General features: G+C 42.4%; 1 protein-coding gene across 1 annotated transcript in view; it reads left to right on the top strand.

Moving 5' to 3' along the window:
• Positions 1 to 3,252: 3,252 nt before the first annotated feature.
• Positions 3,253 to 18,104, top strand: part of lingo2b (leucine rich repeat and Ig domain containing 2b) — a 67,917-nt gene continuing 53,065 nt past the window's right edge. The window contains exon 1 of the mRNA XM_061743091.1: positions 3,253 to 3,567. The gene's annotated coding sequence lies outside the window, so the exon portion shown is untranslated. The remainder of the gene's footprint in view (positions 3,568 to 18,104) is intronic.

The following is an 18,104-nucleotide window of genomic DNA, read 5'->3' as shown; positions in this document are numbered from 1 at the left end:
ATGCTGTGCAACTCTTCTAAAGGTGAGACATGCATTTGTTAAGATATGTGCTACAGGTTTTTTTGCAGTAATTAAACCTTTAAAAACCTCTCTTATACAGACATTTTAGCTAATTATAGACCAATTTTCAACCTCCATTTGTATCTAAAATTCTGGAAAAGATGGTTGCAAGCCAGTCATGTGTCCATTTGTATATAAATGATCTGTTCAAAGTTTTTCAGTCAAGGTTCAGGATGCATCATAGCACAGAGACAGCACTGGTTTGAGTCATGAATTACCATCTTATAGCCTCAGATAAGGGATTAGTGTCCATACTAGTTCTGCTGGATCTCAGTGCTGCTTTTGACACTGTTGATCACAGCATTTTACTGCACTGGTAAGAGTATGTTGGTAGGATCAAAGGGACAGCTCTAGATTGGTTTTAATCATATCTATCTGGCAGATTCCAGTTTGTTCATGTTCATGAGTTTTCTTCAAAACAGAAGAGGGTCTAGTACGGTGTCCCGCAGGGTTCAGTGCTAGGACCAATCTTGTTCAGTTTATACATGGAGCCCTTGGGAAGTATTATCCAGAATCACAGCATTAATTTTCATTGCTATGCTGATGAAACACAGCTGAATTTTTCTAAGAAGCCAGATGAAACAGAACCATTAGCCAAACTTCAGGCATGTCTTAGGAACATCAAAGACTGGATATCCACTAATCTTTTAACCCTAAAAAATTTTTGTTTTTGGTCCCAAACACCTTAGGAAGGGATTTGATGGTGTTATGATGGCCCCCAGTACTACTGTGTGAAACCTTGGTGTTATTTTTGATTAGGATTTGTCGTTTAAGCAGCATATTAATCACGTTTGCATGACAGTGTTTTTCCATCTCAGTAATATTGCAGAGATTAGTTCCTAATCATTAGGAGCGACCTCTCCTGGAGTGATGTAGAAAAACTAATTCATGTGTTTGTATCTTCCAGACTATATTACTGTAATGTATTATTAGCAGGATGTCCAAGTAATTCTCTGAATATCTGAGGAGAGACCACGTCTCTCATGTGTTAACCTCCCTCCATTGGCTCCACATAAAACTCAGAATACAATTCAAAATTGTATTACTTGAGTATAAAGCCCAAAATGGCCTACTGTAGCTCTGCAATATTTGCAAGACTTAATAGTGCCTAATGTTCCTAATAGAACCAAACCAACATTTCTGTTTAGTAAAGCCAATAGTTAGTGTAAACTCTAGTGTGTTAGAGCCAGTATTCGCAGTTACAGCTACAGGACAACACAAAAGCTGTTCATCTTAAACATAGCTTTGTTGTAGATATGCTGCTATAGGCCTAAGATGCAGGGCAACACCAACATGATTCACTGAGCGGTGTCCATCACCCCTTCTTCTCTTTCCTTCCTTCAGATCAACCCTCAGTTATTCATAAGAAGTATCTCATCACCATAATTGTTCTTCCAGGCCAACACACGGCCAAAGTTCCGGGGGCCGTCCTCGGGACCGGGCAGACCGGCGAGACAGTTCCCGGGGGTCGCCCAAGAGACCGAGCAGACCAGCGAGACAACTCGGGGGGTCGTCCATGAGGCCTAGGCTTGGGCCTTGGCGTGGGGCTTGGACGACTTGGCGTGGGACTTGGACGACTTGGTGTGGGGCTTGAACCTTGACTTGGCGCGGGGCTTGAACCTTGACTTGGCGGGGAACCTTGACTTGGCGGGGAACTTGGACGACTTGGACGACTTGGCGGGGAACTTGGACGACTTGGCAGGGAACTTGGACGACTTGGCGGGGAACTTGGACGACTTGGCGGGGAACTTTGACTTGGCAGGGAACTTTGACTTGGCGGAGAACTTTGACTTGGCGGGGAACTTTGACTTGGCGGGGAACTTTGACTTGGCGGGGAGCACAGGATATGAGGAGCCGGCTGCGGGGGAAGCCGGGTCTGTGGCGCTGGCTGCGGGGGAAGCCGGGTCTGTGGCGCTGGCTGCGGGGGGTCCGGGACCATCACCGGAGCAGGGGCTGATGCGTCCGGGACCACCGCCGACGATGCGCCCAAGACCACCGCCAGAACAGCGGTTAGCTGGGGCCGGCGCCAACGCCGTCGACATCGTCACTCCAGAGCCTGAATGCTCCTGGGCCCACCCCGAGCCAGGCGTGTTCCCCGGAAGGGGGATTCCAGCTCCTCCGGGTGCCGCGAACCAGGAATAGAGAGTTCCGCCTCCCGGTACACGTAATCCCAGAAGGCGAAACTCTCTCCCGCTGGGTCCATACTGGTGGTTCTGTTCTGTCACGACGTGGTTGGTTGATGACCCAGATGCAGGAGAGCAAGAGGCAGGAGTTCAGCAAAAAGGTTTATTTAAAAAAAAGGCAAGAACCAAAAACGCTGCAGAGCAGGATTAACAAAAAACACTGGATCAAAAACCGAAAACTTGGCAGGACACATGGAGGAAGGAAACAGGACGGAACCACAAGGAGCAAGGGAAAGACAAGACCAGATATACACAAGGGGGTAACGAGACACAGGTGTGAACAATCAGGGCAGATGGAAGACAGGCGGGGCAAAACAAAAACACAAACTGGGGGAAATGTCAACCACTGACATCTGTGACGTCATGCGCTTCCCTCAATTGCTCAACACCCTTACGTATTTCAGCATATTAAATTATGCAATCTTTTAACCTAAGGAAAACTTGTAAAAATTATCAGGTGAGCGCTTATCAAAAATTAGTCTTTCTGTATAGGCCTACAACACATCTGAAAATTACATGGAAAGTCACTCAAAAGTTTAATCGTTCAGTTATCATTCTTTGGGGCACATGTGGAATCAGATTTTTTTTCTCTCTTTCTTTTTGTGTGTCTGCATGTCCTCTTGTCATCCAGGCATTGAAGGGAAGAAAAAAAACATCTGTTCATAATTATTATCAGTCACTCATCTCATTTTCTGTCTTTAAGCCTTGGTGTCACATCTTGTGAGGGGGTAATTTCTTAACCCCTTTCTTGGTTATTGCAGCTAATGTGGTCACATGATGCATTAGTCACACTATAGATGAGGGAAATGGCGCGTCATGGAACTTATTGAATGCTTTTACTTTGAAGGCATCCATCCTCTCAGCCCGCGGAGCCTCAGCTTGTGGCTTGACGCATCTCTGTCAGCATCTCTCTCTCTCCTCCTCCTCCTCCTCCTCCTCCTCCTCCTCCTCCTCCTCCTCCTCCTCCTCCTCCTCCTCCTCCTCCTCCTCCTCCTCCTCTGCGCGGGCCGACACCTCGTCAAACCCGGAGCCGCCGTCAGGAGGGATGAGCTGCCTTCAACCCAGAAACAGAACCACATAAAAAATATATCAGATAAAAAAGAAAAACTCAACTAACAAAACGATTTTTTTTTCATTATTTTTTTTTTTTTTTTTGCTGCGAATGTATCTTTTTTCTCCCTCTCTTGATGCAAGAGAAAGAGACTGAAGGGACACAAACTCAGAGAGAGGATTGCGTTCAGACTATAGTCAGGAGTGTGCGCGCCTCGGACTCCCGGTCTGCGACGCGGAGCTGGATTTTGGGATGTGGAGCGCCAGGTGAAAGGTAAGACTTCACCACTGGAATTCAACTGAAAATACACATTTGTTGAACATGAAGTTGTTTTTGCTGCCGCCGTTTTGAATCCTGTTGATCAGGAGGGGGTGAAAGTATTTTTTTTCCCCTCACGACTCACTCATTAACTGGTTTTTAACTCGCAGGAAAAAAAAAAACGTGTTGACGCTTGGTTTCATCAGCAGACTATAGGCGTTGTCCTTATCCGGGGATGAGGTGAGAGGATGCACGAGATTCAAAAGCATGAATGAATACATAAGAACATGAGACCTGATCCCCACGAGGTCTGTGGGGATGAATGAATGTGGATGAAAGCTCAGCCTCACAGTGGAAGAATGCAGGTGCTGCATTCAGTGCTTTATACAAAGACAAAAATGAGTCATTAAAGTGACATTGATTTTTGGAAAAAGATTAAAGATGTGGGAGAAAAATGGATTTGGTAATTGGATGAGGGGGATGTCTGTGGATTTGACTGTATTTATTTAATTCCACTTGAGCTTGTTGCGTCTGGATGACAGGGTGACACAAATCCGCTCCGCAGGGGGGTTAGATAAAACCCTGTGGGCTGCACAGCGGGAGACAACCCATGCACTGCGCGAAGTTGGCAGCTGGAGCGCTGCTGTGGGTCAAAGTGGCCCTGCAGTGGAGTAGCTTTTTTATTTTGTGCCACCACCCCACTATCCCTACCAGGCCCCCTGGACCTCTAAAAAGCCTGCAGGGGGAAGGCACAGTGCTGATATCCTTTCATGTGGACGAGTGCTTGCAAAAGAAACGAAGAATAAGAAAAACTTCACACACTCCTTTGCTTTCTTGACCTCAAGTACGAGAAATATGACTGAATTATAAATGAGTTATAGTCAAGCTAAGGGACTCTCCAGCTCCTGCCTCTCCTCTTTCTGACTTCCACAGGCATTAATTGAGTATGGCCTGGCAATGGTAATTGTGTGCAAATTCAATCTGGCCCCTCTTATCTACATAATGGGGATCAAAGTTCAGGGGAAATAGCCAGAAATGTTTTCTGTAAGCTACAGCTAAAAATAAAGAAGGCTTTGCTGGGGAACAATAAACTGGTGAGCACGCTGAGCAAATTCTTACATCTCACAGTAACACATTTGGAATGTATTTAAAAAAGATATTGAAGGGGAATTTCAGTGGGAAGTTTTCTCAGGATGAATGGATTCAGGTACAGGGAAGGTTCAACAGCACCTCTGGGTTTTGGGCAAGTGTTGCCGCTTGCCTTTCTCCAAGCGAGAGAGGGATGCTAATGGAGGGGAGGAGAGGATGCTGGCTTCACCGCTGCAAGATCGAGAGACGGAATGAGTGTGTGCCCACTGGAGAGTGTGTGCACGCGCGCGGGCATGAATGTGTATGTGTGGGTCTATGTGTCTGTGTGTGGCGTTTCCATGGCAACCCGTCAGGGGTGTGTTTGTTCCCTCGAGATGCCGAGGAAAGCAGGATGAGGGAGAGAGAGAGGAGAGAGATGAGAAGCGAGGAGAAAACTATCCCTCATTAAGAGAGTGTTTGTGAAGGGGAAGCAGAGGAAATAAGATAATAGAAGAGGGAAAGGTGGGACTGCCTCTGCTCCTCCTTCCTCTTCTGCACCTCCAACCCTTGACCCTTCCATCTTCATTTGCTTATTTGCTCCAATCTTGGCAATCCTGGCTTTTGATGGTGGTGGTCTTATTGATTTCTGCTAAATTGGATCAGGTCTGGATCTCCACACGCGTTTCGCAGCAGCCCATCCTTCCAGCTGATCCAATCTAGATTTAGTGCTTCCTGTCTCTTTTTCATCACTCGACTTGCTTGGAAGCAGCTCACGGAGCTTGTCATGCCTTTCTTGACTACATGTTTTCACTATGAAGTGAAGTAAAGTTTTGTTCTGAACATCATGCCACAGAAAGCTCTTTTGACTGATTTTCTTTTTGTCTTTTTTGGGTGTTAGTTGATGTAATTGACTGTTTAGCCACAGCAAGGCCTGTATCCCACCAACAGACTAATCCCTGGCGCATACCCCATTGTCTTGCGAGACAGAAGGAAGCCAATAAATAGTTGATGTAATTGTCACTTTGCATTCTAATTGTGAGTTAATTTTTGAGCTGTGCAACCTTGCTGATTTTTTTTCTTTAGCCTATAGCACCTTTGAAGCTGCACACAAGCCACCTGGTTTCTTCATGTCCACCTCCATTACCTTCAGCTGCTGGCACCAATGTAAACTGGAATGCCAGTCACAGGCGTAAATATTGGCGTTGCAACCGGTGCAACTGCACCGGGGCCCAGACCCGTCAAATAAAAGTTTTTGTGAATGGACTAGTCCAATCACCTTAAAGGAGCTTGAGGCTCCTTTTAAGAAATGAGACTCTCTAGTGCCACCCTTCACCACGACGGCCGTTGGGGGTACTGCAGCCAACAGTGAAGCCGGCACGGGAGAACGGGGAGAACGCACATGCAGCGTCATGTGACGTCACATCCGCAGCCCAGCGCGGGAAATTCGGGACCGAATTGCAGCACATTTTGCAGCACACAGCCTGTTCAAGGCAAAGGAGAGATACACTAGAGGACTCATTCTTTTGGGTTTGGAACGCTTCATCTGACATTATTACTAGAAAACTTAAAATGTATACGGATTTTTTTCATAAATCTTGCCACAATCCGGCCTCAAGCTCCTTTAATAGGCTACCTGTCAGTCATGTTAAGTGCATGATGATGACGTGACGTGACATGAGTCAGCAAGAAAAAAAATTAAACAAAAGAAAATACACAACAAAAATGGGGTAGCATCATGTTTAGCAAGCCCAAACAAAAAAGTGGCGCACAAAAGAGAAGAAAAAAAGAGCCAGGATTATGTTACAGCAAAAAATGACTTATATTTAAATTAGTTTTTTACTGGAACCAAGGATAAAACCAGCGTCCTGCCGGAGCGTAACTTACCAGCTACTTCCATAAATGAAACGGCATTGACCCGACCGCCGGGGGCCAGGAGGTGACCAGTCACAACGTTAGCCTACAGGGCGACAATAGCAGTTCTCTATAGTGGTTGTGTATGTGTGTCTTGTGTGCGCTTTTTTTTAGGGCAGGGGGCAATACAAAAATATTCGATGTCTGTCAGTGGTTGACATTTCCCCCAGTTTGTTTCTGTTTTGCCCCGCCTGTGTCCCATCTGCCCTGATTGTCTGCACCTGTGTCTCGTTATCCCCTGTGTATATCTGGTCTTGTCATTCCCTTGCTCCTTGTGGTTCCGTACTGTGCTTTCCTCCATGTGTCCTGCCAAGTTTTTCCTCCAGTTTTTTGATCACTGTTTCTGTGTTATTGATCCTGCTAAGCAGCGCTTTGATTTTTGGTCCTTACCCTTTTTGTGGAATAAACCCTTTTTTGTTGAACTCCTGCCTCTCGCTCTCCTGCATCTGGGTCCTCACCACACCAGTCGTGACAATGTCACGCCACTGATGCCAGTGATTTGAATTTATGCGCCGACTGTTAAAGGACACACATTATGATCCTTTTTTTTCAAAAGTTGGTCAAGTTTTCTGTGACGTGCCTTGAAAGTACCACAGAGATACAGTACAAGAGCTCCTTGTTCAACTATGACTTTACAGCTCTGCTCAAAGCAGTTGGTTTTGACGTGGCCCCATTCGAAATGATCATTACAGCTTTGTGATTCCCTTATTTAAAAGTAAAGCAAATGCATTAAAGGGAAAGTTTGTTTTTTTACAACCTGGACCTTATTTCTGGCATTTTTTATGTTCGTATACTCACCCAGGCAAGTTTGGTGTCATTTGGAGTCCTTCGGAAGATATTAGGGGTTTTTTTGCGAGCCGCTTCTCCATATAACGGTAGTGAACGGGGCACAGCGGGACACAGACGATGCAGCGTCTAAATAACACATGATTGCCGCGAAACTCGTTCATTTATTTTATGAATCACTAGATCACTAGACCTCTGAACTCAGTTCAGAGGTCTTGTTTACAAACTGATTTATTTGTTACACACACAGCCCCAGATGTAGACAACAGGTCCTGGAAGCAGATCTAGTGATTCATAAAATAAATGAACGAGTTTCGCGGCAATCATGTGTTATTTAGACGCTGCATCGTCTGTGTCCCGCTGTGCCCCGTTCACTACCGTTATATGGAGAAGCGGCTCGCAAAAAAACCCCTAATATCTTCCGAAGGACTCCAAATGACACCAAACTTGCCTGGGTGAGTATACGACCATAAAAATGCCAGAAATAAGGTCCAGGTTGTAAAAAACCAAACTTTCCCTTTAATGCATTTGCTTTACTTTTAAATAAGGGAATCACAAAGCTGTAATGATCATTTCAAATGGGGCCACGTCAAAACCAACTGCTTTGAGCAGAGCTGTAAAGTCATAGTTGAACAAGGAGCTCTTGTACTGTATCTCTGTGGTACTTTCAAGGCACGTCACAGAAAACTTGACCAACTTTTGAAAAAAAAGGATCATAATGTGTGTCCTTTAACAGTCGGCGCATAAATTCAAATCACTGGCATCAGTGGCGTGACATTGTCACGACTGGTGTGGTGAGGACCCAGATGCAGGAGAGCGAGAGGCAGGAGTTCAACAAAAAAGGGTTTATTCCACAAAAAGGGTAAGGACCAAAAATCAAAGCGCTGCTTAGCAGGATCAATAACACAGAAACAGTGATCAAAAAACTGGAGGAAAAACTTGGCAGGACACATGGAGGAAAGCACAGTACGGAACCACAAGGAGCAAGACCAGATATACACAGGGGATAACGAGACACAGGTGCAGACAATCAGGGCAGATGGGACACAGGCGGGGCAAAACAGAAACAAACTGGGGGAAATGTCAACCACTGACAGACATCGAATATTTTTGTATTGCCCCCTGCCCTAAACAAAAGCGCACACAAGACACACATACACAACCACTATAGAGAACTGCTATTGTCGCCCTGTAGGCTAACGTTGTGACTGGTCACCTCCTGGCCCCCGGCGGTCGGGTCAATGCCGTTTCATTTATTCTTCTAACTCTTCCAGTGATTTGGATCTGTGATTTCAGAGTACCCTGTATTGCTGAAAAACTGATTTAGGCAGCCTCAGACAACATGACAGGATTACGTGATGCCAGAGTTTTTCATTTAGTAGTCACTTAAAGCAGTTAAACATAAACCTTCAAAGACTTTTTACTTTATCCTTTCAATATACGTCCCCTCCAGGAGCTGTGTCAATTCTTTGGGTTTAATTTATTAGTGTAAAGCAGATTATATTATAAATCCAACTTGCTACAAAAGAAAAATATGGGCACAATCACACAAGCTCATGATCTGATTATGTAAAGGTATTACTGTAATAGGATAAATGCCACATTTTGCCGCAAACGTGAGAGCAAAAACACTTTGTTCTAATAAATCATAAGTGAGTTTGTGGTAAATATAACGTGTGGGATTAGAGGAAAAAGACAGGTGGAGACAGGGATTGAAATGATGAAGTGGCGGCAGCGTGCGGGCCCGGAAAACATATTTGTAGTAAAACTGGCACAGTTAATAGGAAGGGGAAAAGAAAACAGACATCTGGGATAGTCAGCACACCCCATGACCCTGAGTAGCACTGAAGTGAAATGAAAAATACCAAGGCAACGAGTGACCAATAGTGTCTTGGTTGATTGGGAGCAATTATTACTTCAAATAAATAACCTCAGTAATCATCTGGATCAAGTGTCTTGGATAGTTTGAAACATTGGTTATGTAACCCATAAGAGACAGGCCTGTACCTGTCATTGGCCTGTTACTCTTAAACAGTTTGACAAGTTACTTTAAGGTTTGTCATTTATCCTGTCCATAGGATGTACAGCACATTTTGTGACAAATGGGGAAAAAAAACAACAACAGTAATTATGAAACTTTAAATATAATACTGAAGGAATAGAAATGTGATTATAAAGCATTTTGATTTGCAACAGAAGTAAGAGCAAAAACCTACCTAAGTCTTCTATTTGTACGCTATCAGATTGCTGATGTTACGTGTATTTCTGACAAACAAAATGTAGAGCTTTTAAAATAAAAAAATATATGGTACCAACAGTAAGGTTAGCACATTTAATTAAGGAATTTTTGACTGACATTAAGTAGTTTGCAGCCACCTTCCACATTAGTGACTGGTTCACGTGCCTCTTCACCAGTTGTTCAGATCATCGAAACCCATCTGAAATGATTAGCAAAATACACCTACAGATACTCTGCATTCATATTAATAGCTGCCTTCTTCTACACTTCAGAATCACTAGAGAGTAACTAGATTGCTGCTACTAACAACAGTGAGCTGAATCATCAAACGTGACGGAGGTTCAAATCATTGTGGAGAAATATGAATGAGCCTGACCTGTTAACACATTAAAATTGTATTTGTTTCTTCCCGACTGTGAGTTATGAGGTGTTGGATGCGGACAGCAGCACACATTTTATACACAGTCCTCAATTTAAGAAAAAAAAAAGATAAAGTAGAAAGCAACAAATCAGATACAGCCTCATTACGTAGTTTATGAGCCGGGGTAAAGTTACAAGCTTTCCAAATATCCATGGTGTTAATGATGAATTTTGGAAGTAAATGTATGATCAGGCACATCAATTCTTAAAATTGTGTGGTTTGGCAACTTGGCAAGAAGAATCAAGTGTGAAACCCTCCTCACATTTAACTGGCTGTCCTGTAATCACCTTTTTAGAATAGCAATTAAACAGCAGATGGCTGCTTGATTAATGCAAGGGCTTGGCCAACTCACATAAAGAAACTTTAATTGTTTGTTAATTATTATATGACTTACATTTTTCTACAAGGTAAATAATGAATAAAATCCTTATCAGATGGTAGAGTTAAATCAATTTTCTGGAAACTCCTACCAAGAAAAAGCACCATACTTCAGTGTAAACCAGCATATCATGTTTTTACATTAAAGGATTAAGTGACTTCATGCTTGTACGATGACATAACACATGTTTCAAGTGTCTGCGGTTGAATTACAATGAGTTCATTCCTGTGCTTTTCTAAAATCCTATTTCAATGAACGGAATATGTGACCTGTATGACTCAAACGTGCAAAAACTTTTGAGTTTCAACACATGTTTTTTGCAATGCACTATTTAAGCGGGTTTCCATTAGCGTGGGGTCAAACCAAGGAGGCTTGAACTGTAAAAGCACCGACCTGCCCTCTCGATCTTTTTAGACATTTTGACTCCATTTTGCATGATGGACCTGTTAGGATCAACTGGTTTATCAAACTACCCCTCCATACCAGTTGGTGGCAGTAGTACACCACTTTCATGTTTACCAACCAGTAATAAATAAAAGGACAAGAAGAAGAAAATGGAAGAATAACTTCAGCCAGAGACGTTCAATAAACGAGACAGCCCACTCCGGTTGTGTTTCCTGTATAGTGTCAGGTGGGTTTCCCCACTGCCCCGCCCCTTTAGGAGACTAAAGCAGCTCCTGAGTCTATTGAGTCCTATGGGAAAAGTGAACGTGAGCACAGATTATTACCAATTCCTTCGCCCCATAGTAACCTAAGTAAATATGGGACCCATTTTTCAAGAGCCGCAAACCTTCTGAACATTCTGACACCAAAATGGCAATTTTCAGACCGACAGATTAGGAGAAAATTAACTTTGTTTGAGACCTGTCTCTGTCTGAGCAACACACTCTCGCGAGATCTGGCTCTCATAGCTCTCCTCAGAGTCGTCGGTCACTGCAGAACTGCCAAAGTCGTTTTCCCATCGGATAAAATAAAGTTTAAAACTAAAATAAAACTTGCTTCTTTGCTTAATAATACTGTTATTGTTATTATTAAAGTCTTTTTGGAAGGGAAAAAAAATATTAGACTTATCCGATAATTTTGTACTGGGTGGGCGACCATGCCCACTTAGGAGACAGGAAGTGTATACCATTTCATACCATTGGCAGTAATGGTAATGCGCTATCTTCTGTTTAGAGTATCTTTGCTTCAGGACAGGGGGAGCTGAGACAGTTGCAGTGTCTCTGTCTGCTGTTTGGATGAGATGGGATGTTGGCCATGAATGAGAGGAGGCGACTCGTTCTCGGAGGGGTCATTGAGAAGGCTAAGCAGCATCCTCTCCTGCCCACAGCAGATCCGGTCAGCAATGCATCAAGATTACTTCTAGAGAGCGTCGTGTTTCATACCTGCTACTGGCACAATCTTGGGACTCCTGTCCTGGCCGTCTGCATATTGCTTTATGATGCTGTGTCACTAATCAGTAATGATGAAATGAGCTCACAGAGCTACAGTGGACCTCATTATTAGAGGCAAGGAAGAGAGTCAACAAAGTAATAATGGAAGATAAAATAGGAGTGAGTGACCAAGCAAAGAGACCAAAGAAGAGTAAATCTTATGTCATAAAAGCCAATTTCCCTCTATTCCTATCAGGGGGATCACTGAGCTAAAAAAGATGCAAAAGTTGTATTGTGTGCTCCAGTCTGATACTGCCTAATCCTATTGGAAAGAAGATACTAATCTTTTTAACCTATTTACAGCCCTCAAGGCAAAACATAATATTAGGTTTTGAGTGGAAAATGTTTTATAAAAAAGATTTTCCTGAGCTTTTAGAGCCATATAAACTATTGAGCCAGCAGATATAAACATTGATTTAGAATATCCTCCCTTTTTTTGTGGAGCTGTCATTTACTCAATAAAACAGAAAGTGACAGCAACAGGTGGTTATCAGAAAAACAAAGATGTAACCATGAATACAGTGCACAAGAAACCAAGTTGTTCATTCTGTGCTTTGCAGAAATAGAATAAACCCTACGGATTTAAATGTTTTGGGGGAAAAAACAAAACAGCTTTGCACCAAAAATAATTGCCCTGCTGATCTCTTACTGATCTCTTATGGAAACTCAGGTAGAGATCGAGGACAAATGTAACTGTAAAGAAGAATGTGAAGCTTCACAGCATATTAGAAGAAGCTGATTCCAGTTAGTCTGCATCGCAGTCAGAGCGGCGGCTTACTGATCTGCACAGCCCTATTCTGAATACAGATTTGTCCAAAGTACCAGGACAGTGACGACTCCTTCTAAATGCAGCCCAGCAACACATTTAGGATTACTGGGTGCTCAGCTGTTGTTACAAACGTTATTTCTTTCTTCTTTCCTTATACAGTATGTAACTGGACAGGGAAGCCGGGGCTTGTGTTGCAGCAGGGCATGTTGCTAGAGTCTGATCAGATTTGCAGAAGCTGGTTTTTCTGTGGGCGTCAGTTTTAGCTAATATCCAGACTCCCCCCGTCCCCAGTATATGATTAAAACGTAACATGAGAGTGGGGGAAATTCACACGAACAGAATGATGTTGCTGCGTTCAAAAGAGCCTATTTTTTGCTCAGGTGTATGTTGCACCTCCTCCTCCTCTTCCATGCGCTCTCTCTCGCTCTCTCTCCTGAACATAGATACTCACCGGGGACTCGACCCACACACTTTTTCAGCGATGGAGCCCAAATAGTCTCCCGGCTGCCAACAGATATTATCTTTCCCAGGATTTTGAATATCAAAAATTAATGTGTGAATGTGGAGGAGGACGTTGCTGGAAATGAGACTGATGGAGAAAACAAATGAAAAGACAAAATCAATTGTGTCAGAAAGGGAATGTATCGCAGTCGGAGACACTCTCAGCCACGACTAAGATAACAATAACTATTGATATAATGTGATAATCATCATAGCTCATACATCGCAACACCACTGTGCAGTATTTCAGACTCCTGCAGTTAATAGCCTTCTCACAATAGCGTGGTATTGATCATTTTTAAATGAATTACTGTATGTGATTAATCAAACAGCATCATGTCAATTATAGTAGACCACAGAGAGAAGCTAAATCTTTATAAAAGCCTGTAGCATCAGGTCTATTTTACTGTATTGGTGTCTCTTTAATGTGTGTGCATAAGCAGCTATCCTTGTTTTACTGTCACTGTGGGGACATGACGTGGGGACCTGACTGTGGGGACCTCACTCTTATCTCCGTCATCAAAGTGAACGTCCATCCCCACCCGCAGAGACCACACACGTGAAGACTTGCAGACCACAAATACAGGGAGGAGTAATGGCTTCAAGTGCAGATGGGCTGCCAAGTTAAGGATGAGCTACATTTCTTACCGTGTAACGTGGTATCTGGAGATCCGGTTCCCGCCAGGCCCAGAACCAGTGTGGTTTGGCACAACCATCGCAGCCGCTGTTAAACATAGCCACTACTCAGAGAGCGGTCCCACCAGACGCCCCACGGCGCGCGGACAGAATTGGCCCGGCAATGACCCTCTGAGGAAAAAACAGCGTTTTACTGTTTCTCTCTCATAGAGAGCACAGGCACAGTTTAAAATAAAACACTGTGACTCCCACACCATAGGGGGAAGGCCTCAGGTAAACAAGTCAGAGTGTTTCAGGTGAGCTGCGGTTCATTTTGAATGTGGAAAATGCTGAGGATGAAAAAATAAAAGGCAGTAATCCAGTGCTTCTGTATCTGCTGGGGCCCAGGAGTAAGAGTTTCTTTTTTTAAATACATTTTTCATGGAATAAACTTTTATCTAGCAAGTCAATATACATGACTGTCTCAGAAAATTAGAATATTGTGATAAAGTTCTTTTTTTTCTGTAATGCAATTAAAAAAAAAAAAAAGTCATACATTCTGGATTCATTACAAATCAACTGAAATATTGCAAGCCTTTTATTATTTTAATATTGCTGATTATGGCTTACAGTTTAAGATTAAGATTCCCCAGAATATTCTGATTTTTTGAGATAGGATATTTGAGTTTTCTTAAGCTGTAAGCCATGATCAGCAATATTAAAATAATAAAAAGCTTGCAATATTTCAGTTGATTTGTAATGAATCCAGAATGTATGACATTTTTGCATTACAGAAAATAAAGGACTTTATCACAATATTCTAATTTTCTGAGACAGTCCTATACTTTGATTTACTTACTTCTCTCAGATATTTGTGCATTATTTATTGATATCTCTGAAATAAAATGCCATACTGAAAGGGCATGGACTGTACACAACAGCACTCATCATGATGCCACGCTGGTCCGTGGGCTTCCGTCTGAGACCTGGAGCCTCCAGTCATTAGGCTGTTGCTATCTTTGGTTTGTTTTGCCCGAGGCATGGACCTGACTAAGAACAGGAGTGTGTCTCACATGGCCAGTGGGCACACACTCATTCTAAAAGTGACTGCGTGTTATCCGTATCGTTATTGAAACACACTTAAGTCAGCGGGGGGTTGTCTGTCACCCCTGGTGCTTCAACACGGACCAGTATCCGGAGGTGAGCTACTGCAAGGGCACGTTTGAAAGTGCTTCATCGTTAGAATTTTCAAAGAACAGGCTTTTTTTTTACCAAGGACGGCGTAATTATGTCAGTTTCATCCCTGGCTTTTCAATCAGTAAGATCTGCAAGTTTGTGCCGCTTTGAAATCACTTTTCCTGTTCAAGAGCCAATTCATTATGCTTACCCTTGAAAGTTTGGGCTCGTCTGGCACCCACAGGACCTGGCTAATTTCCAGCTATTGAGCCAAGCATGTACTCCTCTGTATACCAAAGTATTTTAGAGGCAAATGCGAGGCCATCTGTCCGACAGCTCAAGCACCTGTGGAACCGGGTCATGCGACAGGACAGTGATCCCAAACATACCGGCAAGTTTACAACAGAATAAGTTAGAAAATAGAAAAAAAAGAGTCAAAGTGTTTCAATAGAAGAAACAGATAAAATAGAGCTGTTTGCAAAAATAATGTTACTGAAATGATCTCTGTCCGTAAATGTTTTAACACAATGAGCATTTAAAATATTTGTCCAGCTGCTCCCCATGTCAGTATGATTTACATGTAGACGGCTGCCCATTGGCTCTTATGATACAATACAATCTGATACAATAAAATGATAACTTCTGTTACAATAAATGAATGAAATGATGTGTAAAATGATAACATAACATAACACTGCATTTTGCCTCAGAGTTTGTTCAAATATTTCTCGTTTCTATAACTGATTGAGAGAAATAGGAGATTGGAGGTCTGCATTGACTAACACTCATGAAAAAGATTTTTGTAATTTTACTGTTTCATTACAGACACTTTAAAACCCTCCTTAATCACCCTGGTTGGGTTGAGGGTGTAAAAGACATCGGTTCATGGGTTAGATGTCACTATTGTTTCAGTGTGTTCTTATAATGTCTGGTAGGAGTTTTTGTGGCATTTTGTGACGCCAAATGACCCACAAGCAATTGCAAAATTAACATTCATCCCTCGGTGTCTACTAGCACATGTGTAACTCAAAATACAAAGCTGATGTTTTGCACCACACCCCTCACTGCAGTTGGTGCATCAGATCGTGGAGGGAACGTCAGATGAAAGGCAGGAGATGTAAGAGATGGCTCGACAGATTTCTGACTCAGTCTGGCAACAGTGATGTAAAGTATTAGGCCTGTTTGCGTCTCTTCTATAGAGGGCTTCCTTATGTGTTATACTAATATGAATATGGGGATTAAACCATTTTAGGAGAAGAAGAAGCCTTGAGTGACGTCTTGATGAGTCGCGGTTTTTGGGGTTTCTGCATCGGCTTCATTTCATACCTTCACTTGTTGCTGCTTGGCCTTCAGCCACTACTGTTACACACGGCATTCTTGTCATGATTCAAGTCATGTTTTTTTTTCTACACACCTAATTACTGTTTGACAGAATGTAGCGGAATGTAGCGTTTCCGATGTTGTGGTAAAGTCTAAATGTTTTTAAGCGTGAGTCACTCACGCAGCTATATATAAATGTACTCAGCTCTCAGCAATGTCAAGAGCACATAATGGCAAACATCCCTCCCATTAAGAGCTGGGAAAACATAGCAACAGGAAGGCCTCAGGAGAAAAAAAACAGCCTGTGACAGAAGTGAGTAAAACAGGTGAAGAGGCTCTCAGCTTCATCTGGCGTTAGCACAAACTTAGGAGAGGTGTTACATTAAAATCTCACATTTCTTGATCATTTATTAGCAACGGCTGCAGATAAAGGCAGCCCTTTACTTTTAAATGCATCTATTCATTAACAGAGTGAATGCAAGTTTCCTCCGTTGTGAACTTAGTTTCCTGAACCTAGCTGACGGAGAGCGTACGCTAATGAGCAGCATTAACGTGTAGTTTGTTTCCGCTTGATTAAAAGCTAAACATCAAAGAATATCACTACTTCACAACATGTGTAGCCCTTGGATTTGTTAGACGATAGGATTGTGACTTAATGTAGAGTAGGGATGGGCGGTATGGACTAAAAAATGTATCACGATCATTTCTGGCATTTATCCCGATAACGATAAAAATGACGATTAAAAAAATACCAATTCAACTCCATCTTTTTAACTATAAATCTATCACCACATTCAGTCTTTGGAGCCTCCAAAACACTGCTCTAAAAGAATACTAAATGCTACTAAACTACACCAATTAAATTGAATTAATAAAAACCAATTAAATTAGTACACCTGTACTGCAAAACTGTAATGACTCAAATGAAACAAGTTTGAAATGTAAGAACAGATTCAACATTTATTCAAACTGTATGGCTTAAACAGTGGGATAACAGTGCAAACAGCAAAAGTACCATTGTCCTTCAAGTTTTTTAGCTTATAAAATCACAAAGTAGAAAAAAATACAACCTGATAAATAAAGAAACAGTATTGCCATCCTTTGCACTCAGTGTTTTTTTGCACACTCTGCATGTAATAGATGATGTTTGCTCCTTGTCACTCCTTTTAAATCCAAACCAGTTCCGGATAACGGAGCTGGAGCCTCGTTTAACAACAAGCTCCTCGCTCTCAGATCCGCCTTCCGCCATGTTTGTTACACAAAAACGTCATCAACGGGAATTTATCGTTTTTACCGCGAGATGACAAATTCTTACCGTGGGGAATTTTTTTGACGGTATATTGTGAACGGTAAAATATCGCCCATTCCTAATGTAGAGTTTAAATGGCAATATCCAGGGTAACATAAGTGATAAAGTTGTCCCCAAAAACTGGCTGACAGCACATAGACAGGACAGCGACACAATCATGAACGATTTTCACAAAACTAAGGACAACAGGATAAACACCCGCATATTGTGTTGTATTATAATTTAATACCATGCATACAGCTCCGGCTAATCCATCAGTCAGTCCTTCTCCCCTTTTGCACCATCTCCCCTTTTTTCCGCCCGCACACATATGCAGGAGTTAAAGCCAGTTACCATGGTAACACTGCATTGTGTCTCATTTGCTCTGAAATGTTACTTCTCTGTTTTCATCTAATTTTTACAAGCTGGTGGTTGCTAAAGTTTCAGGATGGCCTAAGGATGACTGAAAATAGCCGGTTCAACACTGCTAAAACAGGTTCAGTGATTTAAATTCAAACATGGAAGTTTTTGAAAGGTAATCTCATGTATATTACTTGATTGTACTAATTTAATTGTGGTCTACTGCTAAGTTGTAACAAAATGGTTAGGCCTCTCTGAAAAGATTTAACACATAAAAGTATTTTTT

This window comes from Cololabis saira, chromosome 16, assembly GCF_033807715.1.
Source record: "Cololabis saira isolate AMF1-May2022 chromosome 16, fColSai1.1, whole genome shotgun sequence".
Taxonomy (NCBI): domain Eukaryota; kingdom Metazoa; phylum Chordata; class Actinopteri; order Beloniformes; family Belonidae; genus Cololabis; species Cololabis saira.
The sequence above is the reverse complement of the archived record's forward strand: the minus strand, read 5'-3'. Positions and strand labels throughout refer to the sequence as shown.